The 27,988-nt window shown below is 33.3% G+C and overlaps 1 protein-coding gene and 1 long non-coding RNA gene across 5 annotated transcripts in view; one reads left to right on the forward strand and one right to left on the reverse strand.

The window, feature by feature from the left end:
- Sgcz (sarcoglycan zeta) overlaps window positions 1–27,988 on the reverse strand; it is a 943,286-nt gene that overhangs the window by 481,103 nt on the left and 434,195 nt on the right. The window lies entirely within an intron of this gene.
- On the forward strand, window positions 6,461–27,827 carry LOC134472587 (uncharacterized). The gene is made up of 4 exons (XR_010042474.1): window positions 6,461–6,722; window positions 7,065–7,178; window positions 23,841–23,908; window positions 27,740–27,827. It is a non-coding gene; the product is annotated as an uncharacterized LOC134472587 (long non-coding RNA).

Here is a 27,988-nt window from a genome sequence, read left to right on the forward strand (position 1 = left end):
TATTGTATTTATGGTAAAACAGATATATTTATTTAATTTATTGTAATAAAGATGGAGAAATGAAGACATTAGAAGAATTTCCAGTTTTCAAACAAAAAACACAGGTGTTCCTTCTACAAGAATGAAATATGATACTATATGGTTCTTGGCACCTAGTAACCTCAATAAAATGTGTTCAAATATCAAACTATTAATGAAGACCCTCAAAAAGTACAACACAGTCCTTTAACCAATCTTAGCAAACTGAAATATATATATATTTTTTCTGGCATAAGTTTCTTATAGTTTAACATCAATTTAAATTTTGAATTTAATTAGTCATGTTAAATGAAGCATCGGTGAATAATGAAAATATTGGAATTTGTAAATTTTATTAAAGCTTACTTCATTGAATCTATAAAATAAACAGATTTTTGAAATATAATGCAAAGCCTATAATTATAGAAATTTGGCACTAGATGAAACGTCTTTCCAGAAAATTGTTAAATACTAAACTAACTTATTATACGCAAATTACATATTTTCATTCAACTTACATATGTACATAAATATATATATGATTGTTTACTATATGGCACACTGTATTCTCATCCCTGCCAGATATCCCAGAGCTTCAGAAACCTCCTGCTCTTAGCCAGCATTCACTGCTTCCAACGATTAAGCCAAAAGAGACACACTAGGTCACACACCCCGCTGATGCTGTATTGAAGAAAATTATACATAATGAAAGATCTAGAAATGGGAGTCTTGTGATAAATATAAACATATGTATCCTTACCCATTATGAAATACAAAAGTAATAGGACAGATCAAATATCAGGGCATTCTAAAAGCCTTAAACAGTGAATTTTCAACTCAAATAGCACCTGAGTCTATGAGAGGTGAAATGAAATAGGTAATAATAAAGCATGATTCAAAGTTAGGAAATTAAATAGAGAAAAATGCTGTGAGAACCGCCTAAAGACTTTGAGCTTACTATTTTACAAATATAAATAGAGGTGACACTTTTGAGTCAAGTGATACTGAAGAATATTAAATTATAATATGTATATACATTATATATGTAAATATCTACATATATGTGTAAATAAATATACATGTGTAATTTCAATTGTTCTTATCAAAGAAATATATTTAGAGATGTATAAATTTGTCAGATGTGGCAAACAATTTCTTTTCGTTTTTTTTTTTTTTTTTTGCTTTTTCCTTTTTATTGGTACCAGGGATCAAACTCACGACTGTCTGCTTGCAAGGCAGGCGCTTATGCCGCTAAGCTAAATCCCCAGCCCCGGCAAACAATTTCTTATGTTTCTTAAATCTAATGTTCATATTCTTGTTGTCATTTATCATAAAACATTGGCACAAACCACATGTATGCTAAAAGTTTATAATCCAAGGCTTGCAATATGCTCTCAGGGGGTTCCTGAACCTGTCATTTGGTTAAATTTCACTGCAAACTGCAGTAATAACAGTCACAGTAGTTTTACCATGAGGAATAAATTTGTGCACACACATACACAGTGCCTTTTCTATGTGATAAGTTGAAAAATTGTTGTATTCGTCAGTGTTATTGCCTAAATAAAACTCTCTCTTAATAAGAGTCCTACTGATCATTATAAAGCTCTTTCTTATTAATATATATATATAAGAAAATGTCTACTGTTTAAGCAGTACCTTCAATCAACTATAATATACATAGCAAAATTCTGAATGTTAAAATTTTAGGTGATAGTAAATGTGAAATCCAGTTGACACTTAAACAATTGGCATTTTTAAAAATAAGACTACCATAAAAGCCAAGTGGTGAAGAAAATGCTTTCTATATTAGGGAGAGAACTAAAAATTTTTAAATAATTATTGAGCCAATGGAATAATTACAAGCCAATGGCTTGTAAATAGAGACATGTAAAAAGAGAGATGTATAAAGGCTCACATATACATGAAGCTAATTCATTTATTTTACATCTTTTAATTTAATTGGATATTTTAATGAAAGAATTTGGGGACAGAAATGTTTTAAAAGAACAAGACTGAGGTATAAGTTTTTCGGGGACAAATTTGGATCTTGTGGCAAGAGAAAAGAATACGTGGAAACTGAATCTGCATTGAATGTTTTAGCAATCCATATTAGATAAATAATTCTATTGTGGAATTATTAACAAGTTGGAGTTTTTGTAATATTTCAACTTTTAATTGACCTTCTACCATTATAAACTACTTGGGAAGAAATCACACAAAAGTATAAACATGAACAATACTACACTCACAAAAACCTGTTTTCTAGGTAGTGAACTATTATAGCTATTAAAATATGTATATTTCCCTAAATAAGATTTTTTTAAAATTTTATGTTCATGTCTACAATAAAGCTTTAGGTCTGCTTTAATGAATCATCTTATTCTTAGCATCTATTCCTAAGCTGATGAACACAGGTAACACCACTGAGGTATTTCTTTTCTCAGCTTTGAGCTTGTGAGCCCTTCGTGCTACCCACTAACATGTTTGTATGTTACTCTAGTAACATATCGAGAACATATAGAATTCTCCTGCTCTTCGGGACCACTAACCCACACATTGGCTTTGCTTCTTCAGCTTCCTCTCCCTTGTTTATATTCGGTTGCTCATCTTGTTTCTTAATCCTCTGAATAAAACAAGCATCAGTAGATTGTTGGTCTTCATCCGCTTACGGCGTTACCACTGTTCTGGGCTGGGACTCTGCCTCCTGCACTGTTCCCACCTTGGCCTGCTGCCCTTCCACAGGCGGCCTCCCTCTGTGCTGCGTGGGCCCACCCGTTTCCAGCTGCGCCTCCACTCAGCTCCTCCTGAAACCCACCCACCTTTCGTTACCAGTTCCTTTGTCATTACTGGATCATTCTCAAAAACTCAAGACCATGTGGAAATGCCTCCCATTTTCAAACAAAGAAATGAATCACCCTTCATCCAAATTTCCTCTAGCTCCTGCTTAAGTCCTCTTCTTTATTTTTATTTTGTATTTAACATATGTATATATACATTTGTGGGAAACACTGTAGTATTCCAGTATTATTTGCCAAATCAGAATGTTTATTACATGTATATCGTTTCTTCCCTGGGTGAGAACACCCAAAATGTTTTTTGAGTTATTTTGAAATAATGCAATATGGTCAACCAGAGTCAAGCTCCTGTGCAACAGAACAGCAGAGTTTTTGCATCCTGTCTAACTGTAACATAGTAACCGTTAGCCAAGCTCTCTCATCTCCCCCTCCCTCCCCAGTGTCCGCTAACCACTACCCTCGTCTCTATGTAAGAGTGAGATCATGCAGAGCCTGTATTTTTGTGTCTGATTATTTTACTCCACACAGTGTCTTGCATATTAATCATATTTTCATCTGACCGAATCTTTAGTGAACTAATAACGCTGCCTGTGCTTACATGCCGTATTTCCTTCTTTCACACAATGATGGACATTCATGAGGATTCAGTGTAGCAAACGTTGTTAACAGTGCAGCAAATAGCACTGGAGGATAGTTGTTTCACAACATACTGGTTTTACTTTTTCTGCTCCATCTACAGTAATGCGGTAGCTAGGTCATATAGTAGTTTTCAAATTTTTGAGAAATTTTTATGTCCTACTTATGTGCTGCTCTTTATTTTTATTTTACTTTTGTCACATAAAGAATATAAACAATTGTGGGGAACACCGTGATATGTGTCCCCTTCTTCTATTATTGAACTCTTTTCGTTATCCTCTTAAGCACGTTTAATCCTAAACCCTCAAGGACTCAGCTCTGTATACCTTTTTCTTAAGTAAGAGATGTATAGTCTTCTAAGTATTCTCTGTAATGCAGTGTTTGTAGACACTACTGACTATGAAATATGGCACCTTCTTCTAACGCTAGTCCTGCAACCCCTGTTGATCTCCAGACTGCTATAACCAGGTTATTCCATGACATTTATACATGTATAGGAGGCAAGTCAAATTTAGGTCACTGCCTTGCGTCAGTGCTCAGCTACCAAACCTGTCCAGTGTTCTGCATCTTAACAACAAACATTGGTATTTGCCCGGTTGCTCAAATCAAACACCATGTAATCACTGCTGACACTTTTTTAAATGCCGCTCTTTCAAATGCTATTCCATAAATATTCCATTTACATTTGTCTGGCATACATATACATTCAACAATTCTCATATTCTCCATTACTACAGACCAGAAGCAAACATCCATAACTTTTATCCTAGACTGATGTAACAATTTTATAACATGGCTCCGACAGTGTATTTTATGAATAACATACTGACTTAGATAAGTCAGGCCATTGTAATCAAAACACTCTAATTAGAACATTCTTTTCACTCCAGGTTCCCATCAAAATCAAATTCCATAGTCACTTGGAGCAACGGCCCTCTCTGTATCATATGGCTCAGACCACTTTTTGGACTTAGGATTCATCCATTTTTGTACTCTCTGCCCAAATTGGATTCCATTGCTCTTTGTAGACCTCAAGATTGCAGGAAGCCCATTATGACCTCCAGACCTTTGAGTTTCCTCTCATTTTGTGGCTGAGTTGTGTTATTACAGATATTTGTTTGACTTAGTCTTCTTTTAGAATATCTGCTAGAGCACTTTGATACACGAGCAGTTTCTCTTCTACGTAATCCAAAGAATCATCTTCAAACTCTGCCTGCCAAGATAGCTTGCTATTTCTTCATAGCACTTAACACTACTCGATATATTTCATGGCAGCTCCCTAAGGGCCAAAACTCTTTTATAATCTCAAATATGGCAGATAATATAGATTGTGTAAGCATATTCCTTGCAGCTATAAATTCATAGATATTTCTGAAAGCTTTGTGGACAGCAACCAGGAAACAGTGTTCCCTGGAATATTACACTTCACTTGTTTGTACAAAATGGCTTTAGTGGCTGTGGCTTCTAAGTGACACTAACTTTGACTGTTGTGCCACATTAAGCATGTGCATTTTTAGTTATTAATCGAAGCACTGAGAATGAAAGAAGTTATGAGTCAGACTAGTTACAGAGAGCTGGTAATTTTAATAAGTAACTAATTAGAACTTGCCACGGTGGCTCAGAGGTTCAGTGATCAGAAATCTTCTAAATTTTCTGAAGCAGTGAGATTTTGGAGAGTTAAACTGATACTTTGCTTCCTGGCCAGCATTAGCAAAGCAGCTCCCTCCCTCTGGTGCTCCCATGAGGATGCTCAGTTTCAATGCAGACCTGAAACAATGGAAACAGCCGACCACTGAACAAAGCCTCAAACCAAGAGTTAAACTAAACCTTTCTCTAAATTGATTGTCAGGCATTTTGTCACAGTGATGGAAAGCTGACTGGCACAGCTAGTCTCATTTAGAGTCTTTTGCCTCCTCAGGAGAAGCTGCTGTTTGCTACATGTCAGATGAAGACACATCTTTTGGGTGGGATTTTGATCTATGAGTTTCCACAGTGACCTGGAGCTTCAGTGCCTGTGAGTTGGGGACTTCTGCAGGGTGGGGCAGAGAATCTGAAACACTTGGGCACATGATGTAAATCCAGTGGCAGGCCCTGTATAATTGTGATGGCACCTAGACTTTCCCTCAGTACTTTTCTAAAAGAGACAGTATCACCATGGAAAGGACACACTCCATGCTTGATACAGTCAGGGACCAAGCAACACAACTGAGTGACTCCTAAAAGACTCTGGGACCATACACACACCACTTCCTGCCTGCCAACACATCCAGACATGTTCCTTATTTCTGTTGGGACTCCAGAGAGGCACAAAGGGAAGCTTGCAGCACCCAAGGGGCAAGTGACAATGGAAAACAGGCAATGACTGTGTCATTCAAGAGTCCTCCTTTGTGCTCTGCAGACAGCTCAGAGCTGTGTCCCTTTCAAAGATATTTCAGTCTTTTGTTGCTGTGGTGACCTTGCCAAGACTCTGAAAGAAGTTACTCTCCATCCCTAACTCCCAGGACAGGACTAGGTTATCACCACCCTCTGCTCAAACAAGTGCAGGGAATAGGAGAAACCACCGAGCAGTGTTCATTTAGGAATCATCTCCACTACCCCAGAGACACTGTAGAAATGCCAGAGAACAGGGCAGAGGGGTTTGCCAGGCCTTCGGGACCCAGATGTCTCTAGGTGTCTTTTGACTGAAATCCCACGGTGGTACTTCTGCACCTGACGGAGGCCTGCAGGCCGGGAAGGCTGGGCACACTTGGAGCCTCCATATCCTACCCAGTTCCTGGTACAGTCATTTAAGTCCACGTCGCCAAATAGCCTGTGTCTGTGTAGGTCCGGATGCGTTCTCCCAGATCTCCTCTTAAAACGTAGCAGATGTGGAATGAATGCTCGCTTTGAAACACCAGGCAGCATTTTCGGCTGTGGTCAGCATTCCCCCGCTCTGCAGCAGATCTTTCAGTGATTCCTGTCCATCCGGAACTGTTTCCTTTGACCTACAGCTCCTTCCACTCTCTATCCCCCTCTCCCATCCCTACAATTGTGACAACTGAGAATGACATCAGCAAGACACAGATGACACACAGGATGCATCTTTGGACCACCTGTCTTCTGGAGTTTGTCCGTGTCTCTGCTGTCCTGCACTTACATTGGAGCCACTATCATTTGAGACCTTGTGCTTCTTCCAGGCCAGTAGGCAGCAGAGCACACGTACTGAAGGCAGACTGAATCCTCTTTCTTACCCACTCCCAGCCCTGCCTGCCATCACTGGCAGTGGCCACGGTGGTGAGGGTTCCAGGGCTACATTGGCAGGGTTTTCTGGGAGCAGGGTTCCTGCAGAGGTGAATGGGAGGCTGGGAACTTCTGATGCCCTTATTTGGGGCTTCATCCAAGGGAGAATGGTGTCAGTGAAGGAGGGAGAGGAGCTGAGGGGCCGGGGTCTGTGCAGTGGGAATGGCACCAGACCCTGGATGGTGAAGCTGACTCCTAGCTGCATGGTGGGTGCTCCAACATCAAGAATGTGGCCATTTGATCGTCTGAGGCTTTACTTAGCCTCAGAAGTGCCTTTGTCTTCAGGGACTCAAACTCCAGCAGTGCCGTGAGCTTAGGAGAATGGTATTCATGCAGGTTGGGAGGATTCAGGAAGACCAGGAGAACGTTCACCCTGGCACTGTCCTGGGTGCCATGAGACCTGCTGTGGAATCAGCTGGATTCTGAAATTTGGAACCATTCTAACTGGAGGTAGGTGATATCTAACTGTAGTTTTCTTGCTAGCCATTTAACTATAAATATCTAATTTCCTTTTCTCCCATTATAACACATTAAGGGAAGCAATCTAGTGTGACTGTCGCTGCTTATTGACTTAACAAATGAAATCAGCATGGCAAGGCACTCGAATGCTCTTGCTGTGTGGCAGTTATTACTTATATGTTTCCATTATTTCTAGCTACTGTTACTTCAAAGAGACAATTGACAAGATACAGTACATTCAAGGAACAATGAAAGGTTACATGTCACAATTAAGGTGGAAAAATTGAGTAGGGAAAACTAATTTCCCTACTCAGGTTAGATTCAGACATAGTTTGTACTTTTATCCTCCTTTTTCAGATCCACAATTAACATAGTATGCCTTCTGTTTCCAGCTGCAGGCATATTCAGCAACTAATTGTGGGTTTAATGGATGAGCACTAGCTTTTCTGTCTTAATTAATTTCAACATTTATCCATCTATTGCCATAAAAGTATACATTTAATATTAAGTGGAGATAATGTTTATAAAGATGAAATTAATTACCTGAAAATGTGATAGAAACTAAATCAGTTGAAGTTGGTATATAAATAATATCTGTGGCTGATTAGAAATAAATATGCTTTGGAGCAAGTTGCTTTAGATGGTGACAAAACAATTGTAATAGATGACAAGAGCACCAAAAGACGAGAAAAGGATATAGTTCAGATTTTATTACTCTATATTATTAAGCACAGTTTGGTTTCAATATTTAGTCTTATGTTCTGTTGATTTGCAGAACTTAGCCACAATTTAGAACTTGAAAATTAGTTCAAGATTCATAAAATTTTAAGTATTAAATCTATTTTCTTGGAAAGTTATATAGCAGGTTATTGTTTAAGCAATTAGGCTCACAAATAGAAAGAATGTGAGTATCTTATATGTGAAAATATAAAGTATGATAAAGGTCATAGGTTTACATAAACTTATTCTTATTAAAATCGTATATTCTGACTTCTGGTTTTATTAATAAAAACAGCTAGTTCATCTCTTTAATTATATTAAAGGAAACTAATATCTTGCTTTAAAAGGAAAAGGTTTATGAATGCTTGGATTTAAGATGTCAAGTGATTAACTGATAAACTGACATGTTTTCTCTTTAGTTCTGAGTGCACTTTCTAAGCCAGTCAGACACAAGCTCAGTGCTGTCAAGAATCACATAATTCACACTGAGATAATCAACATAAATAGCAATAAATGTTATTTAAATGCTCATTGTTGTAGGTTATATTCCAGGACACAATTATTAAAATAAGAGAAAACTGAAGGAACACATAGGAGGAAAAATATTCAAAAACACCCAAACAAACAAACAAAGACTCATGGAGGATTGGTTTAAATGGAGCAACTAATTTATATAGGTATAATGTCTATATTTATTAAAACCAATAGTTTTTTAGTGCATCAGATTTCTGTTCCATAAATATTCTGTGCAAAAGTTACAATTGCTTAACTATTTTCAAAATGGTATGTGTTATTATTTTCTCAAAATAGTTGCAGTACAACTGTCTTTTAATTTACCAATGTTGTGGACAAAAATAAGTTGCAATCTAAAATACGTTAACTAAAACGTAATTGAATTTAATATTATATTTAAATTATTATAGAAAATTTAAATTATTGACCATAAAATTTGTAGAAATTTGAATTCTAGCTTTTTGCAGTGTAACTATTACATTTTTCTACTTTCTTCCAGTTGTTTCCTAGGCTGTCAGGCTTTGTTGGTAATTATAGCAAATATGTCTGTGTTTGATTCACTTTCTACAATGGCAGACTTTATAACTATTTTCCATTCAAATAATTTTAAGGTCTTCATACTATTGTTACTCTGTTTTAAATCAGAAATAAAATTGAAGTTAAATCTTGGGACAACAAAGATCAATTGTGATTCATGTTGTCTTAGCCAGCAGAGCAGTAGGAAAAGACACTGTGTATGCTCCAGGTTTCTTAGACAGACCTCTTGTTTCCTGCCCATTCATCCTCACCATTGTTTCTCTTCCTTGTTACTAATACAGTGTTTCACTAACTGTGAAAGTTTTAGAAATGTTGCTATGATCTGAAATAAGAAAACTACAACCAAAAATAAGCATTTTTGTCGTTTATTTGTAGAACAAATCAATCAAAGAAAGATACTTGTGAATTACCTCACCATTCCATTTCTTAATTTTTTTTAATTTTCAAAAATTTTTATTACTATACATTTAGAATACATACTGATCATATTCATCATGGTGAGTTGGTACATGTACATAAGACAGCTTAATTGTTTTTATTTCTCCTCTACTTCCTCCTTGAATTTATTACTGTTTTGAAAATAAAAAAAAAATTAATGCTCATAAGGACCTGATATGATCCTGAATTATTTTCTGAATTGTCAAGGAAAGATACAGTTCGATTCTATTTCTAATTTTTAAAAGATGAAGTTAAATTCTTTTTCTAACTTTTTAAAAAGCAAAAAAAAAAAAAAAAAGGATAGAAATTATACAGAATTTCAAGAAAGAATAAAAGTAGGGAAGTAACACTAGTTAACATAATGCATATTGTTATCTCAGAAATAGTTTTTCAGGTTACAAAATCTAGACACAAAAACGATCATCAAACAATGACAGCACAAACAGTTATCTTTACTAGGAACTGATTTAAGCTCCTCTTGTTTATAACGCAGATAGACTGGCAAGCAGTAATTAAGGCTCAAACTGAAAATTTAGAAATTGGTTTTCTTTTTCTTTCTACTCATTCTGAAAAATTTAAATTTATTTACAAATTGCAAACTACTCCTAAAAAGTTTTACATGACTTACCATTTCTTCTAACTACTGAATATAGAGAGAATCCACCAAAAACTGCATACATACTCCAGCACCTTGCCATATTAATAAACTTCTGAAAGCTTCTGGCCAACATTTTGAGTATCTCTTATAATTGTAGTGGCCAAAGGTAATTTGTATTAATCTCATTTTGATTCAATGAATTTATATATATACATATATGTATATATATATATATATATATATATATTATACATATTTTATATATATGTATGTATATATATATGCTATTTTTTCTTTTCCTCATGCATACTTTTGTTAAAGTAGGCTTTTTGTAGACAAATCATCAGCCAATTATTAAAAGATAAAAACTGAACAAATGACAAAATCAATTTGTATTATTAATTTTGTAAACTTTTTCCTTTCTTGTATAATAATTTTATTTTTTTATTTCAAAGAGGAAAAACAGAGAAAAAACAAAAAACAAGCAAAAGAAACTAGAACAAAATTAAATTAAATATTAAAAACCCCCAAAAATAGTGATTAGGTTTTCAAGACAAGATGATAGTAATTTAACAATGGTTGCTATATTGAATATTGTTATCCTCAAAAGAGTTGCTCAGATTACCAGATATAGGCATTTGAAATTGATCAAACAATATAGACACAATTTAATTTTTTTCTTTATGTTAAAGATTTTGCAGTTAGAATGAAATGGTTTACATACAATACTTGAAAAGAATTAAAACAAATGAGGTATCCACTAGTATGAACATAAGTGTTACATGCTCAAAAATGTATAACTGTCATATTAGCAATGCTAAACTAGGTCAAATAACTTAATAATTCTCAGTACATTATTAACAGTATTACAAAAGGAAGTCATTTTAAAACTCAATAGACTTACTACGGTTGGTAGCTACTGCCTGATTTCTAATAGAAAAGTTCCACAAGTTAGCTTGGTTCAGGGAGTTGGCAATTTAAGTTCCAATCTAGAATTACTTGATATGATATACCCTTAGATATCATTCAATTTAGTTACTACAAACAATGAATGTAATAGCTGGAATATTTAAAGATTTATAGATATATCAACAGCTGTTTAAAAAAAAACACTACAATTTCCAAATATAATTTACTGCCTATACAGTTTATAAATATTCTTAAGTGATATTGAGTATCATATCTGAAGAAAATGTTGACTTTTATAATGTCTTGGAGATTTCAAATGAAATACAATTGTTAAAACAGCCTAATAGTAAATTAGATGTTAGTTACTCTAAAGAGATGGAGGTTTGTGATGGTTTTTAAATCAAATTAAGGTATGTATTTATAAAATTTTAATTTAAAATCTCATTTAATAAAAATTATATTTTTATCTATGGGTAAGATTTCAATAGGTCAGAAAGACATACTATGAACAAAGTATAGATTATGGAAGGAGTTTTTAAAGGGAGTTACGATGTCAGCTAAAAGGTAAATGAATTTTGGGTTGTCATATTCCTAGAAAATGTTTTATTTCTCTGATGGTTGTAAGCTATTCATTTAATAAATAATTGTGAGATACTTACAGATAAAATGAATATCTGACCTTAAAGAACTCATATTCTATGATTAAAAGAGATTTAGTCACACACACACACACAGAAACAAACAATAATTCAATCATCAGAAATCCATGATAATATAGAGTTTTTTCAAAATTCTCTGCAATGAAGAAGTAAAAGACTGACCTGCAGTCAAGTTTTAGAAATTCTGTATTCTAAAGGAGTTTTTTACTATATTCTGTTAGAATCTCTGCTTCCAAAATTACCACATAATCAGTATAAGTAACACAATGGTATCAATCGCTCTTGAATGCAAATATTATAGTTCTAAAACAACATTCCTTTGGAAAAAATTCACAATGATACTCTAGAAAAATAGAAATATTTTTATCTGTCAAATCACTTCAAACTATAACAAAATTAATTTAAATAGTAATTTAAAACAAGACTTGAGAAACATTGATACTTTTTCGACAAAGATTTTATTTTTTAGCGAATAATCAATGCATATTATATAGATGAGCAAACTGGGGTTCAGAGATGAATTCTGCTTTTGTCACAAAGACAATCTATCAGTTATGGGAAAATTAGAAATCATGACTGTTACCCTTCAAATTGCATGTCTTTTGGGATCCTATTGTCAAATATCCCCAAAAATAAAACCTTTATTCCTATAATAATAAATCTTTAAAAAGTTCCAATCCTTCTTACTAAGGTTGTGTATAAACTATCATTAATTTTCTGTCTAATCATTAGAATTTTCTTATGTTCTTCCTATGAGCAGCTTAAGATTTGAAAATGCTTCTGAATGAAGGAATATGTTCACTTTATTCCTTCAGTTAAGCACTGCCATTTTCAATTTTTACAGTTTTAAACATTAGAACTACAAGAAAGATCAATCTTTTACATTAAAGGTACAGGTACGTCTCAGTATATGATAAAGTTAGATCTACTCAATCCAATAAGTTGAAAATGTTCACTGTAAATAAAGTGTCTACATCATGGTTTTCCTAGTCTACCTAAACACATTTGGAACATTTGCATTAACATGGAGTTAGGAAAAATCATTTAACACAGATTTTATAAGAAAGTGTTGGATATCATGTAAATAAATGTGCTTTTTTAGATGTAGAAGGATGAAAAAACACAAAATCCAAACACCATCGAAACATAGGGCATTGAAGATTTTTACCTCCACTTATGAACTCATGAGAGATTGGAAACTTTGGCTCATTGTTGTTGCTAAGCACTGCAAGAGAGTATTGTATTGCATATGCTAGGTCATAAAAATTTCAAAATCAAAAATTAATGTATGATTTCTGCTGAATTGGTATCCCTTTGGCACCACTGTAAATTTTTAAAAATATTAAATTGAAACATCAAAAGTCATCACTGACAGTGACAATAAAAGCTGATGAGTGCTTCTTAAGACCAACCACACTACTTTGCAATATGAAGTTCAGGTCTATTTATTAAGTGATACAGATTGGATATAGAAAATTTTCAAAATATCCATTGGTGAAAACCTCAGGATATTTTTTCATACTATTCAGAGGTGGTGGCAACAGCAACAGCTGAGGTCCACTGAGAATTGATTAGTTGACCAGGCTATCCCCTTAAAGTAAATGGGATTCTGCTCCATTCTGTCTCTTTTATGTAGATTATGTAATTTTTTATCTACCACACACTCTCACCATAATGTGATGTTTGACCACAGACTTAAGCAATTGGAGTCAACCTATCTTAGACAAGAAACTCTAAAAGTAGGAGCCAAAATAAACCCTTCTCCTTAATTAGTTGTCTCAAGTATTTGTGATGATGACAGCTAGCTAATAAGATTGTTATGGTTTGTATCTAGATGACCCCTCAAAGCTTCATGTGGTCATAGGTTTTTTTTTTGCACATGACTGAACCCATAGTGTCAATGATTTTTAGTGCAAAACTGGGATTAATGGCGCTGGGATTAAGAATGGGTGACTGAAGGGTGAGTCCACTGATTAAATTGGTACTACATGAATTCTCATAGACTGGAAACAATATAAAAGACAAAAAAGGCTTCTATCTTTGTCCCCACTCTCCTTCCCCATTGCTGCTTTGTTATCTTCTGCAGCCTTGAACTGTTGCTCCTCACCAGGCCACCCTGTGGTGGAGTCAGCTGATTACTGACTGAAACATTCACAAACTGTAAGCTAAATATGTCTTTCCTCCCTTAACTTTTGGTGTTGAGTGCTTTGTCTCATTAATGATAGCAAAGTAACTAAAACAAGGATATACAAAGAATTAAAATGTGTTATATATGTCTATACACACAAACCAACTCCTGCAGTTAATGTAATCATTATGTATTGCAAATATGTACTACTAAAAATAAATTTTAAATGGGATTTTTTGATTTCTCTGTTTTTTCTAGTTGTGATAAACAAAACATTGACATACAATTGCCTTAAGTTTTACAGAGATTTTGAATAAACGGAGTTTGAGCTGGCTAGCTATTTTTTAATTGGAATTTAGTTTACTCTTAATAAATATATTTTTTTAAAGAAATGATTAAATGAGCTAGAACTTCAAGAAGGGTGGTGAAGTAGGAAAAGCATTTATGATGAGTCAAATAGTTTATATAAATGTATGTTGTTAAGCCACATATCAATTCCGTATGACAGACCTACCTCTTTTTAAATATTCAGAAATGGTGCTGTTAAGAGACTGAAGTAACTGACCAATGTTAACAGCTATAGAAAGACTAACTTGGTATTAAATTCAAGTCCAACTTCAAATCCAACTTCAAAGTATGGTTTTGAGAATATGTTTATTCAGCCACCATCATCCATAAGAAAGCTTCCCATCACTTTTTTGAAATTCAACCAGATGTGGAAGAAAATGATTTTTGCCTTGTTAAAGCCCAGCAATATTTAATTTGAGTATAAATGTAGTACAATGCTAAAGAGCATTATTAAATGAACATACAAATGTAAATGAGTTATACTTCCAAGAGATAGCTAAATATATTTGGTCTTTCCCTCTAGATGATAATAAAAAAGAACTGTGTTAAAAAAGAGAATTAAAAAGTGTATGTAGAATGCTCAGCAGAGTCATTGTTATTATTATTAGCTTACTGTCTTAGAGGAACAGATTACAAAAATCTATTGATGTGCATAATTGTATAACACTGAGCTAGTTACCACAGAGCTCAAGCTAGGTTATTGTAAGGTATTGAAATATGTTCTCAATACAATATTTTAACACTATAAATGACATGAATTCTGATTGGTCAAGTGGGGTGATGAAAGCTGAGTATCCTTAGAAGACAAAGGGACCAATTTCTCATGAAAAAAGTACAAGAAAACTCATTGGTATTAAAGCATCAAATTATTTTAATTTTGCAACATCCTATACATGTTAATTCCTAAAGAATATTATCAATCTGCATAACATACACTAGCAGGAAACTTTGTAGCTTTTTTATTATAAGAAAAAAATTCATTGAAGTCAAAAAGTGAGGTAATCTTTAAGGGTTATGGCCAGCTGTGACTGGGTCAGTCCAGGCTTTAACCTCACAAAGAGCTGAGGTGAGCTCCCTCCAAAGCCAATCACACAAGGTCGTTGCTGAGCTGGAGTGTATATCCTCTTGAGATCTTTGTTGGTGACCTTTGATACTCATACACAGCATGTGTATGGTACATGTGTGGTGATTTGAGGATAGGTTTACTTTGCAGATTGTGTGGTTTTGCTCTGTCACAACATAAAGTTTCAGTGATGAGCATAGCAAGATAACTTTATGGCTGAGCCTCACTCCCAGCTCCTTTCATATAAAGAGCATCAAAGACTCCTGCCCAGGGAAGGTTTCCTGGGAAATACTGGCCAAGAATCTCTATGCTGAGACAATGAGAGTGTTGTGGAAAAACAGACAGAAGCCCAGTTCCATTGCATTTGAGGTGGAGATCTTAAAGATTCTATATCACCTAAGTGGCATCCAGTTACTGTAGATAAATGGAACACAGGATAAAGTATACCTGGTCCTGGAGCACACAGGTCAAGGAAACTTGAGACAATAAATCTGGAAAGCCAATGGCCTGAAGGCGGAGGAGCCCCTGAGACTACTTAGGCAGACCATGGGCCCTGTGTGTCATAGCCAAGGCCAGTGTCATTGCCATTGTCCACTGGGACCTGAAACCCCAAAACATCTTGCTGGATGGCAAAAGCCACATTAGGGGCAGCCATTTTTGTTGGGGACCAGAATCATTCCCTGTGTAGAAGCTGAAACCCACAGGTGCCTGAATATTATGGAACAGTGATTCTGAAATATTCTGGGCCAAGAAGTAGATGTTTGGAGCCTGGGGGTCATCCTGTATGAAATGGGGTACAACCATTCTGAAAGAACAAGTGGTATCTGCTGAGACTGATCCTGGGGGGCAGTTATTACTTTTCAGAATCCTCTCATATGCCAGGTCTGTAAAGCTCATTCACAGCTATTTAACTTTAATTTGCATTTCTCTGATGACTAGAGTAGTTGAATAGTTTTTCAAATACCTAGTGGCCATTTACCAATAAATGTCTTGAACAACATCTGATCTTCTGTCTTCCCATTATAAGAGAAGACAAAGTAGATTAGTATGGCTGCAGTAATTTATTTAATTAATAAAGTCAAGTTGGCAAAGGCTCATTAACATTATTGTTGTATAGTAACTATCACTGAATATATATATATTCTTATCTTTCCTAATTGTATTGTTTCATGGAGCAACTGACTGGTAGTATTTTAATGACAATAAAAAGTGAGATGTTGAAATTAAAATAGAAAAAAGTTAAATGAACTCAACAGAGATATAGACTGATGTATATCACAGAATTGTTCACAAAAGTCAAGAAATACAATCAAGGTATCTATCAGATATCTAGAAATGCAATCTAGGTATTGATCAGTAGATAAGTAGTTAAGGAAAATGTAAAAGAGACATAAAGATATAATCTTTGGCTGTTTAAAATGATGAAATTCTGTCATTAAATCAACATGTGAAATGATGGAAGATATAATAGTGAGTAAAATAAGCCAGGCACAGAAAGATAGACACTGCATGATCTCATTCACATGGAGAATATGCAAACTTTGACCTCATAGAAACAGAGATTAGAAAAGTGGTTAGCGAGGATTTGAGAGGGGAAAGAGGAGATAAGGAGAGACTGGTCAATGGGTAAAATGTTACAGTTAGATTAGAGGATTACATTGTGGTGTTCTATTGCACAGGAGTGTGACTATAGTTTAATACTGCATTAAGTATTTCAAAACAGTTGTGAGAAAATTTTAAATATTTTTACTACAAGGAAATGATAAATGTTAGAAGTAATGGATATGCTAACTACTCTGATTTGTCCATTGTACAAAAATACATGTATTAAAACATCTTGATAATATATATACACGCACACACACACACACGATGTCTACTTTGGTCTACTTTGTGGTCAGCAGAGCATTTCCAGAATGTCAATTCCAAGTTATGTGGTGGCTTTTTAAAACTGAGCCATTGGAAATTGACTAGCATTGCCAAGACACAGAACACTTTCTTCTCAAGATTATAACATCTGGTGACAAATGTATCCATTTGCTAAACTACCATGTGGGCCTCAAATTGCTCATTTTTTACTAAAAGGTAATTAACTAAGCACAATATAATAGTTCCAAGCCTATTAAGAAAGTTTCTTGGGGATTTAAATAAATTAGCTATGATTAGAACTAATGAAATCTCTAATAGTAGCAGGTTTAATAGTAAAAAATGCTCAAATAAGGTTTCTAATAATTTATATAAGAACTCTTGAGAAAAATAAATGTTCAAGTGTATCAAACCAAGACTTAAAGTTCCAAAGACTTTCACACTGCAAATTAACTCACATTTTCAGCAATTGTTTAAACTACGATGCCAATGTTACATAATTGTAATTATTATTTGGGGAAAAGTCACAGACAAAAGAAAATAAGTATGAAATCAGGAAGATGAAAATAAATTTCTGATTTGGTACAACTCAAAATGTTAAAGTACTGGAATAAAGTTGACCAGTTACTTATATTTTTAACTTCCATTTAGTTTAAGCAAATTAGATTTTAACTTATCTAGTAGTATAAAGTGGGTTTTGTTTTTTCAGTCATTACAGTTACAAAGAACTATGACTAGTCATAGTTCTTTGTAACTGAACAAGGACATACTTTTGGGAAGAGAACTGAGCTAGGAATAAATATAGAGGAAAAAAATCTAATCCTTAGAAACAGTATTCATTTCCTACCCCACTTTCCACTATGTCCCCCAAAACATAATGATAAAATATATTTAGAACTATTCAGTACAGATTAAATATAGTAATATGTAATGTGTTATGTTATGTTATGTTATGTTAATCATAGTCCCTGACCTCTTATATAATTTAGGTAACTTCAGAGAAAAATATTCTTCATTATTCAGTTAGTTTATTGTGAATACTTATTTATACTTACAAGCAAAACAACTGAAATTTTATTTATCATCTTCTGTAGTATAACAAAAAAAAATTTTAAAGTTTGTGAGTTAAAAAAGTGAAAATGCAATAATGCTACTATAGCATGAAATTCATTTCAAACTCCTAATTATTTTGAGCCAATGAGATAATTACATGAATTTTTTTTTTTTCTTTTTCATTTTATTAGTACCAGGGATTGAACTCACGACCGCACACTTGCAAGGCAGGCACTTAAGCCGCTAAGCTAAACCCCCAGCCCCATTTTACATGAATTTTTATACAATGTAAGCTGATATTAAAATGAGTAGTAAATACAGAAAATATTTTGACTCAATACTTGAGATATTTTCAGAAGTAATTTCCTATTAAAGCACTTCATTTGTTGTCTTGACCAATAACAATGCCATTGTGTGATGAAAAACATTCTTCTCACTTTATTTCATGATATATCACAATCTTTAAGTTATTAGCAAAATTTAAATGAAAGGTCCTAGAAAAAATGATGATAAAAATAGGCAATTTTTTTTTTTTTTATAATCCAGCATGGACAGTGCATCTAAAAATGTAGATTAAGTTAATATAGTTTCCTTGTATGTTTTACATGCTTTAATCTGACTTTATCTATATGTATGAAACTTAACTTTAAGGGCTTATGAGACTTTAAATAGAAGGAAGTGTATTATATGAATTTACCTACTGATAAACAGTTGAATTTCCAATTTCTCTGAGCTTCCTACCAGATGAGATAGTCAGTTTTACAGTGTTCACTGTGGGAAATTTGAAAACTCATGAAAAATTCTAAGCATTTTCTTTGTTGTCAATTTTAAAATTTAAGTAATAGTAGATTTGTATTAGAGAACTAAGAATACAAATGTCCTTACAAACATCACTAAATCAAATGTAGAGGTTTAATGTCGTTGAACTTTGTCACTTCCAATTATAAAGTCAAGGACATTTTAGAAAGTTTTTATCCTTCAAGGGTGTATTGTAATGTATGACTTTAGAATGCTTTAGTTAGGTTTAACAATAGCGAAGGTGAATTTGTTTTATAAAACATATACCTTGCAGGAAGACTGATTTAAAGAAATAACATTTCTCATCATATATAGTTGGGGCCAAGAGGTCTTGATTGTTAAAAAGAATGATAATACAAATAAAGAAATTACTTAACATTAAGATAATAAAAAGATGACTAAAAGACATTGGAAGAATCAGGAAGACCCCCATCTCCAACATACATTTAATGGTACAAATTATAAAGTTTTCTTTTAAAAAGACAGCTCCAAGACCTTGTGGTTGAGAAAGAGTGCTTTGGAAATTGGTTCCCTAAGATTCATTTTGTGATGTTCAGCAATCCAATCACTCAGAGGCCACTGTATTTATCTACAAGGGAGTCTGGCTCTTGCTGAAACCAATGGAGACCTTGGCAAAATCCATGCAATATTAGCTTTTTAGCCATACAGAAATTCAATAGTTATGGGGTTACAGAGGTTTGAAATAAGAAAAAAAAAAAAAAATATATATATATATATATATATATGACAATATCTTTGTCCTTACTGAAAACCCTAAGAACCTTACACAGTGTGCACCTCTGAGAGTGAAATTAAAGGTACAGTAGAGACTCCAAAAAAATTTGATATGGCAGAGACAGAGAACATTTAAAAAAAAAAAAATGTCACCTAGTGGAACCAGCTTAAAATGGAGGTCAGGGAGACTTTAACCATGGGGTCTAGGCTGTCCAAGTCTTTAAGAGTTCACAGGTCACCACAACCTGCCCCGAGTGTCAGACACAGAGCTACAAAATGTAATGTTTAACCTCGTGAGTTTCTATTTTGCTCTATAGAGCTGTTTCTATTTCTCTATTTTTTAAATAAAACATTTACAGTATACAATTGTATGTTAGAAGTACTTAGCTTCTTTTTTTTTTTTTTTTTTTGTTTTTTTTTTTTGTTTTTAGAGGGACTCAGAGTTAAAATTTGCCTTGAATCTCAGAGGATTTAGATTTATATTTTTTAAAAAATTCAGTCCTGTTAAATCAGATTAACTTTTAGCAATAGATGTTAAGTAGGAAGATAAACATAAGCTTTTGGGAGCCGGGGTGTGAATGGTTTAGTTTAGATTTAAACTATTCTGAGCACATAAAAAGCCATGTTGCAAGCTTGTTTTCCAAAGATGTCTTAAGAGTTTCACACAGAGTAATTGCAAATAAAATAGCACATAATTTCCAAATCCTAGGAAACATCAGAAAAAGTTGTCATCAGTCAGACATTTTGTCATGTACATAAATATTTTTGTCACGTACACAAATTTTTGGTCATGCACACAAAAATTTGGTAGAAATGAAGATGTCAATGTATGCTGGTTCGGTATTCAATACTCTGTACTGGATCCTTTACTCTGTAAAGGCTAACAATTTTTTTTTTTTGTTTTGTTTTGTTTTGTTTTGGTACTGGAGATGGAACTCACAACCTCAAGCAGGTGCTTGTGATGCTGAGCTAAACCCTCAACCCAAGGATAGCAATTCTAAACTTGATGTTATCCCAAAATAATTTCAAAAGCCAGGCTTATTACATGACAGGAGAATATTACTCATCTACTATATTGTTAAATTTAATTATTTTCAAAAAATTTGAAACATCAAGCAAATAAAATTCAGAACATGTATATGAAATATAAGGTGATTCTTTAAGGGATATATATATATATATATATATATACACATTTATAGTGACTAAATATGTGTACACATATATGTTATACACATGACAATGACAAATCAAATTGCCAATATAACAAGTACTCACAATGTTTTTTTCAAAAACCTTGGAGACCTCCTATTTTTATATAAAATAAATCCAAAAGCAACAACATAAAGTAATGAGAATAATTTAAACATATTTCTCAATCCTTAAAAATACTAAAAGAAATAGCACATAAGAAAATTCACATGAGGTAAAGCGGTACTCACTGAAGCATTTATAACATTTTTATGTTAGCAAAGTAGAAAAATGTAGTAATTGAACTATGCATCCAAATTTACAAGTTAGTAGAAATACAAAATAATGAGCCCAGAAGTCAAACGGGAAAATGCCACAGTTAGGAAAATAAATTACCAGAGATTTAGCTCAGCAGCATAAGCACCTGCCTGGCAAAGGCAAGGTCGTGAGTTTAATGCACAATACAAAAAAAAAGTAAAAAAGTAAATAAATTAATGTAATAGGAAATAAAGTTACATTGGAATGGAAAAATAAAGTCAGGAAGTTAAATTATTTTATGAATTTTTTTCACTCATCTGGCTTTTTTTTTAATTTCAGTGCTAGAATTTGAACTCAGGGTCTAACACATCGTATGCAATATCTCTACTACTCATTTTTATTCCCAGCTCTAGAATTTAATCCAAAAGCATAATCCAATCCAAAAGCATAGTCATAAACTTTAAAAATGTTTCCTTGAATTTTACTAGAAATACATTAATTTTAATTTAAGATATTATGTTTAGAATATCACATAGTATATTGGTAAGATCTAAAACTTCCAAAACTGAAAATATGTATAATCATTTTGGGATTGGAGACATTAAATTTGGTTTATAATACTGCATTCAGGGATCATAATTTGAGATAGTTACAAGATTTATATTTGGTATAACAGGCTAATATTAATTTCTTCTGAATTTTTCTCATAACCTGAAGTAGTCTTTGCAATTGAAATATTAAAATCAAACTTCTTTATGTTTCTCACTACACACATTTTATAGTTTTTTTAACCACAGAAAAACAATAGATAATGCACAATTCAAACACTAAGTCTCTACAGTCATTAGGTATTGAGAAAAATACAGCACTGTATATCTGATATTTAACTTTTAAATTGATTTACCTTCTAGGACTTAGATGACAACAGGAATAATTTTATGTATTACTCCCTATTTATACTTAATACTATTTAAACATTTTATAAAGCTTAATGTCTTTAATGTTTTATTTGATTCTAAATGGTTGACTTCTATAAGTGCAGTTATATTTCCTTGTGAACAGTTCAGAAGATAATCACACATGAAATGACATAATACAAAGAAAACAAAATTGTGTGCCATATAATCCACTAAGAAATGGAGTAAATTATGAACTAGATCATTCAGTTTATTATTAATTAGTCAGGAAAATATATAATGAACCTAATGCAATTTGATATAACATAACTTGATTGAATCAGTTCTTGTTATTTTTGTTAATATTTAAATAAATAATTATATAGTGCAAACTACTTACATGAATGGACACTCTCTTATGTTCAGGTAAAAGAGTTGAAAGTCACTGGTAGAAAACGTCTTCGCTTCTTATACTTAATAAAAGTCGCTTACAAGATGATGCAGGATTAAATAAAATCAACATAAAATCTACACAATTTGAACTCTTCAAAGAAAGATGCCATTACAAAATATTTTGGAGTTGAAAAGACTTGCGACAGAGCAGCCTGGAAGGATACTGCATGGTTAAGGAGAATGTCATGAGCAGAAGGAGATTTTGCCTATGATCTTTAGGGCTGACTAGGAGGTCCTGGGCCAGAATTTTGGGTGTAACATGGAGGTAGTGAACAGGGCCACGTGCTCGGAATGCCTGGCATTCATCTAGCGTTTCAATGTAGCAGTCAAGAAATTCTCAGTTTATTTATTTATTTACTATTGTGCCAGGAATCTAATCCAGGTCTTACGCATGCTAAGCCTGATGTATCACTCTGATACACCTTCAGACTTCAAATGCTCAATTTTTGAAAAAGGTGATCATAACTTCATTCTGCAGTAAGACCTACAAATTACTTTGCCAGTCTTGGCTAATGTGAAGGTTTAATCATAAGTCTCCCTATAATTCTGTGTAAAAAAACAGATATTTATATTTTTGGCATCTCAATGTACTTTTACTTTTTTAAATGTAATAAGCTAAATCCATCCAGCTAACTTCATAAATCTTCCATAGCTGATTCTGTATGGTTATTTTATGGTCATAAGATTTGCATTCATTTTATTTAATTCCTCCGTGTAAAAGAATATGGATATTGGCAGTAGAGTTTAGAATAATGTAAATTTCAATATACTTTACACACATTTCTCACTTGACATTTTCAAAAAATCTGTTAAGGGACTTAAAATAAATTGTTTTCAGCCTTTACTTAATCTTTTAAAATTGCTTTATAGAAATGAATAATTATGAATAACTAAGCTGAATGCTATATTGTTATATTCCCAAAATGAACATATAGATGCATATATACATGTGTACACACAAACCGTGAAACTCTTAGCACATTATTTATTTGAAAATGACATTTGTATGATTAGCTAATTTGTTAAGGACTTTTTAGTGCCATTCAGTTGTCAGCTTTGTACTAACACTTCTCAGAAATTGAGCTGCAGCCTGAAACAAAGTATTACCCAGAATTTGCTGCTTGTGAAATTAAAAACATAACAACAACAATAATTCACTAGGAAAGAGACTAACGTGTTACCTAGGTTTGATTAGTTGTACAATAAGCTTTTCAATTGATCCTAATAAAAACGAATGTCAATTAGGTCAATATCGTATGTCCATGACAATTGTTACAATTGTTTGAAAGTCCCCATTCTAAACTCAAGTAGAAACTTAATTACACTGTAACATTATTAAGAGGCAGGGCTATTGAGAGATTAGGTCACAAGGGTGCTGACCTCAAGCACAGATTCATGTCAGTGTTACACAGCAGGGGAGAGCTGTTAAAAGGGGAGGGAGCCTTTTCCCTCTGTGTTTCATGTGTTCCCTACCCCTCCCGTTTCCACAGTGGGAAGACACGTGAAGACCTGTGTGAGGCATGAACCTGTACTTCCACTTTCCAGTCTCTACTAGATGGTAAGCCAAGTAGATATATTCAGGATAAATTATTCACTCTCAACGGTTCTTTATAACAGCAGAAAACCAATTGAGAGATTAATTAAGGTAAATTTTAAAATTAGTTATTCAAATCATGAAGTCATTGCTAAAGAGAAAAGCCCATAACACTTGAATAGTCATACACATAGCCAAGCAATTCAAATACGGTTTGACTTGACAAAGTCAAATGTCTTTACAAGAATTTGTTTTAATAAAAATTGTTCTACAAAAGTTAAATTCAAATGACATTATTGTCTTTGATAGTGTTGTCACATTCATGTTGCCTTGTGATTTTATTGGTGAAATAATTTCCGAAATAACAGAAAAATGTTCGATTTAGAAAGTCTTTCCTTCTCACTCTTTAAAATGTGCTCTTTTTTTCTCTTCAGATTTATTTTTTGCTGTATGACACATCTGATCCTAAGCACAAATCCATGTTCTCCAAAAAAGCACTATTTGAGCTAAACATAAGTGATGCTTATTTAAATACTTAAGCATGTTGCTATGAGAAATACAGAATAATGTGCCATGTCCACTCAAAAATTCATGATTTACTTCTCCTTGCTTGACAGATAAAGTTCCTAAATAAATTCTTAAGTACCAATTACAAAGAATAAGTGGATTTTAAAGTAACAATAATAGTGACAGGAATGATAATCATAAGAGAATAAACTTTATTCTAGACGAAAATATTTGAAGCAAACTGTAGTAAATATTACTAGTATTTTCACTATCACACAAATACATCATTACCTAAATGTCATTAAGGAATTTTCCTTGAATTCTAAGATTTGTTCTGTATCAATGTATTTCTGCGTTATGCTTTTTCCTTAAACAGAAGTAGGCAAACTATGGCTCCCACACCAAATTCTGTGCTCTGCCTATGTTTGTAAGTTTTATCGCAATACAGTTACCTCATTAGCTTATGTAGTGTCTATTCTTCTGCAGCATAGATGAATTGGCTTAACTGACTTACCATACACATTATCACCCACAAAATTAAAAGAATTTACTATCCAGCCTTTTACAAAATGGAAGTAGATGCACCTGCTTCATAGCGAAGTATCTTGAAAGAAGTACACTAAGGATTGTGTGTCTTTTCCATAATTGTGTATTGGAAACTTAATCCCCAATCAGCAGTGTTGGGATATGAGGCTTAATGAAAGGTGTTTAGGTTGAGAGTCACACCTTCATGAATGGATTCATATTGGTATGAAAAAAAAAAAAAAAAACTGTGAAAGTGAGTTTTTTCTCTCTTCTGATCTTTGAAAGGTAGGGACACTCTGCTTTTTTGTGTCATTTAGTTTTCTGCCATGTGAAGATATATCAAGAAATTTCTGATTTAGAAGTCAGTTTTCTGATTATGGACTTCCTAGACTCCAGACGGTCAGAGAATAAACTTCTCTCCTTTGTAAATTTCCCAGTCTGAAGTGTCCTGGCACAGTAACCCAAAACAGACTAATGCAGTGTCTGTATTTTTGTACCAATATTCCTTTTTTTCCTAAGTCTATTCCAATCAGTTTTTTATACCACAATACTGCTTTTGAACTGTTGTTTCCATGATCATAAATGACTCCAAACAGGTAAATTCTAAATCCAACTATTAGCAGCACTGGACAAACCTTGTGATTATCTCCCTGAAACAACTTTTCAGTCGCCTTCCAGTATGTTCCACTTGATTGGATGGCTTTTAACCTGTCATTATGTTGCTGTATTTCCAGTTTCTAGTTACTTCTAGTTCCTGAATTCTTAGTAATATTTTGTAGTTCCTTGAATTTTCTTATTCTGAGTACTAAATAATTAATTCTTAAAATCCTTGGCATTACAAATTTCGGTTCCTTGATCACTTCATTACTGACATTTATTCACTTAACAATTTAATTAGTTATATAGTTTTAAATAGTGCAGTAAAATGAAGTCTCATAAATTTTGTATTCTCTACCTGAGATGTTTCCCAAGAACGCAGACTCATTTATCTAGCTGATTGGAGTACTTGGATGTCTATGAAGTGCTTTGAATTTTATGTATTTAAAAAAAGAAACTAAATTCTTGCTTCTACTTACAAAGTGCTTTTTCCATATCCTTGTAACATCCTAGAAAACTCCAATTTTCTTTTTGGATTCTAATATTCATTTCTCCACATTTGATTGTATTCTTCATATCTCACATCTGGTCTATCAATTATTCTAATTCTTTCTATTGTATTTACAGAAACTGTCTAGATCTCACCATCTGATTCAAATAATCTAATCTAAGTCACCCCCAGATCAGTACATTGATGGGTGGTTGAACTCTTAACCTGGTTCCTTATTTCTGTGCTTATCTCATTTCAGTCAGTTTTCAACAGAGTTGTCATATATGTGTGTGTGTAATATATATATATATATATATATATATATATATATATATAATTGGAATCCGTATCAGATCACTTTACTTTTATGCTTAGCTCTACCATATTAAATATAAGTGCTGAAGTAGTTACTGTACCCAAAAGAAATACTCAAAATATCTAAAAAAAAAAAAAAAAACCAATGAGTCATTGGCTATATTTGATCTTATCTTCTCCACTGCCAGTTTTTGGAAAAGTCAGATATGGTCAAATTTCAGGGACATTCGACTGGCTGGTTTCCTCTGCCAAGAGCAATCTCTAACAGATGACTTTCCTTTTCACTTCCTTTAAAAATGTTATTATAAGTTGATAAATTATAGTTCAACATATTTGTGTACATAGTACTGTTATTATCTGTCTATGCTATGAAATGATTAAGTAACCTACCCATAATTTTAAATGCTAATGGTGTGCTGAGTTGAAAACATTTGATTTTTATTCTATTTTGAAATATTCAACACACTGTTGTTAACTATAATCACCACGTTGTGTGATACATCTCTGAAATCTTACCTCTCCTGCCCAGCCAAGATGCTGTGACCTAAATCTCCCTTTTCCCCACCTTTAGTCTCCACTCATTGTTATTCTACATTATGATTCTATAAGATAGACTCTTTCAGACTCACATGTAAGGAAAACATGTGGTAGCATTTGTTTATTTTAGATGGCTGCTGTCATGTACCACAATTTCTTCCAGAATTATCCACATTTTCAAAATGGTATAATTAAGAAATTTTAATGCTGAATACTATCCCATTATGTACATACTCCATATTTTCCTTTACAAGAAACTTTTAACAGATATAATTATACAATGTGGCATTATGAAATACAAATTAATAGCATAAAGGTTACTATACACATCCAAATTAACAGAACTGTCATCTCTAATAATCTTTATTTTTTTGGGAAGGGAAATTAAAATTTACTCCTTTAGCATGAATTGCAAATACAGAAGGGCCACAGGTTTGATCCAGCATGAACAATTTACGAATTTAGTGAGACTCATTTCATTCTAAAAAGATTATAAAAAGAGGTTTCAAATAGCTGTACAGTATATCTCTAGATTTATTCATTGTTTTTATCTGCTACATCTTATTGTGTAGTGTAGGTTTGTAAATTTCTTTTGTGACCTCCAACCTTAGTAATCACGATTTTTTTTCTGTATCTTGATATATTTCAGTATTTCATTTTTTAAAATTTCATATGTTGTATTTTGTGTCTGGATGTTCCCCCAAAGCATTATGTAGCCATGGGGTGGGCTTCTAGAATTTGTGACAGATTCATGGTCCAATACCAGGATTATGAATGTGAGTGCAAACTCAAGTGGATGTGGCCTATATAAGGTATAAGGGACAGGGAAAGTCTTCTCTCTGGGATCATCTGTTTTGTTCTTATTGTTTTTGGTATCTGCAAAGCCATGAACTGCTGCTCCTCTGCCACAGCACCCTGCCTTGGAGCCAGCTGAGAATAGACCGAAACCTCCACAAAATGTGAGCTAAATAAGCCTTTTCTTTCTTAATTGTGGGCATCAGGCATTTTGTCTCAACAATGAATGAAAAATAACCAACATACCATATATATGCAATATCGCTTAACTATTTTCTTTCTGTGTGTGGCTTATTTCTCTGATCATAATATCCTACCAAGTCATTCATGCTATGTTA

The sequence above is a fragment of the Cavia porcellus genome, unplaced genomic scaffold (assembly GCF_034190915.1).
Source record: "Cavia porcellus strain 051 isolate PalLab524CR breed Dunkin Hartley unplaced genomic scaffold, mCavPor4.1 scaffold_24, whole genome shotgun sequence".
In the NCBI taxonomy this organism is placed as follows: Eukaryota; Metazoa; Chordata; class Mammalia; order Rodentia; family Caviidae; genus Cavia; species Cavia porcellus.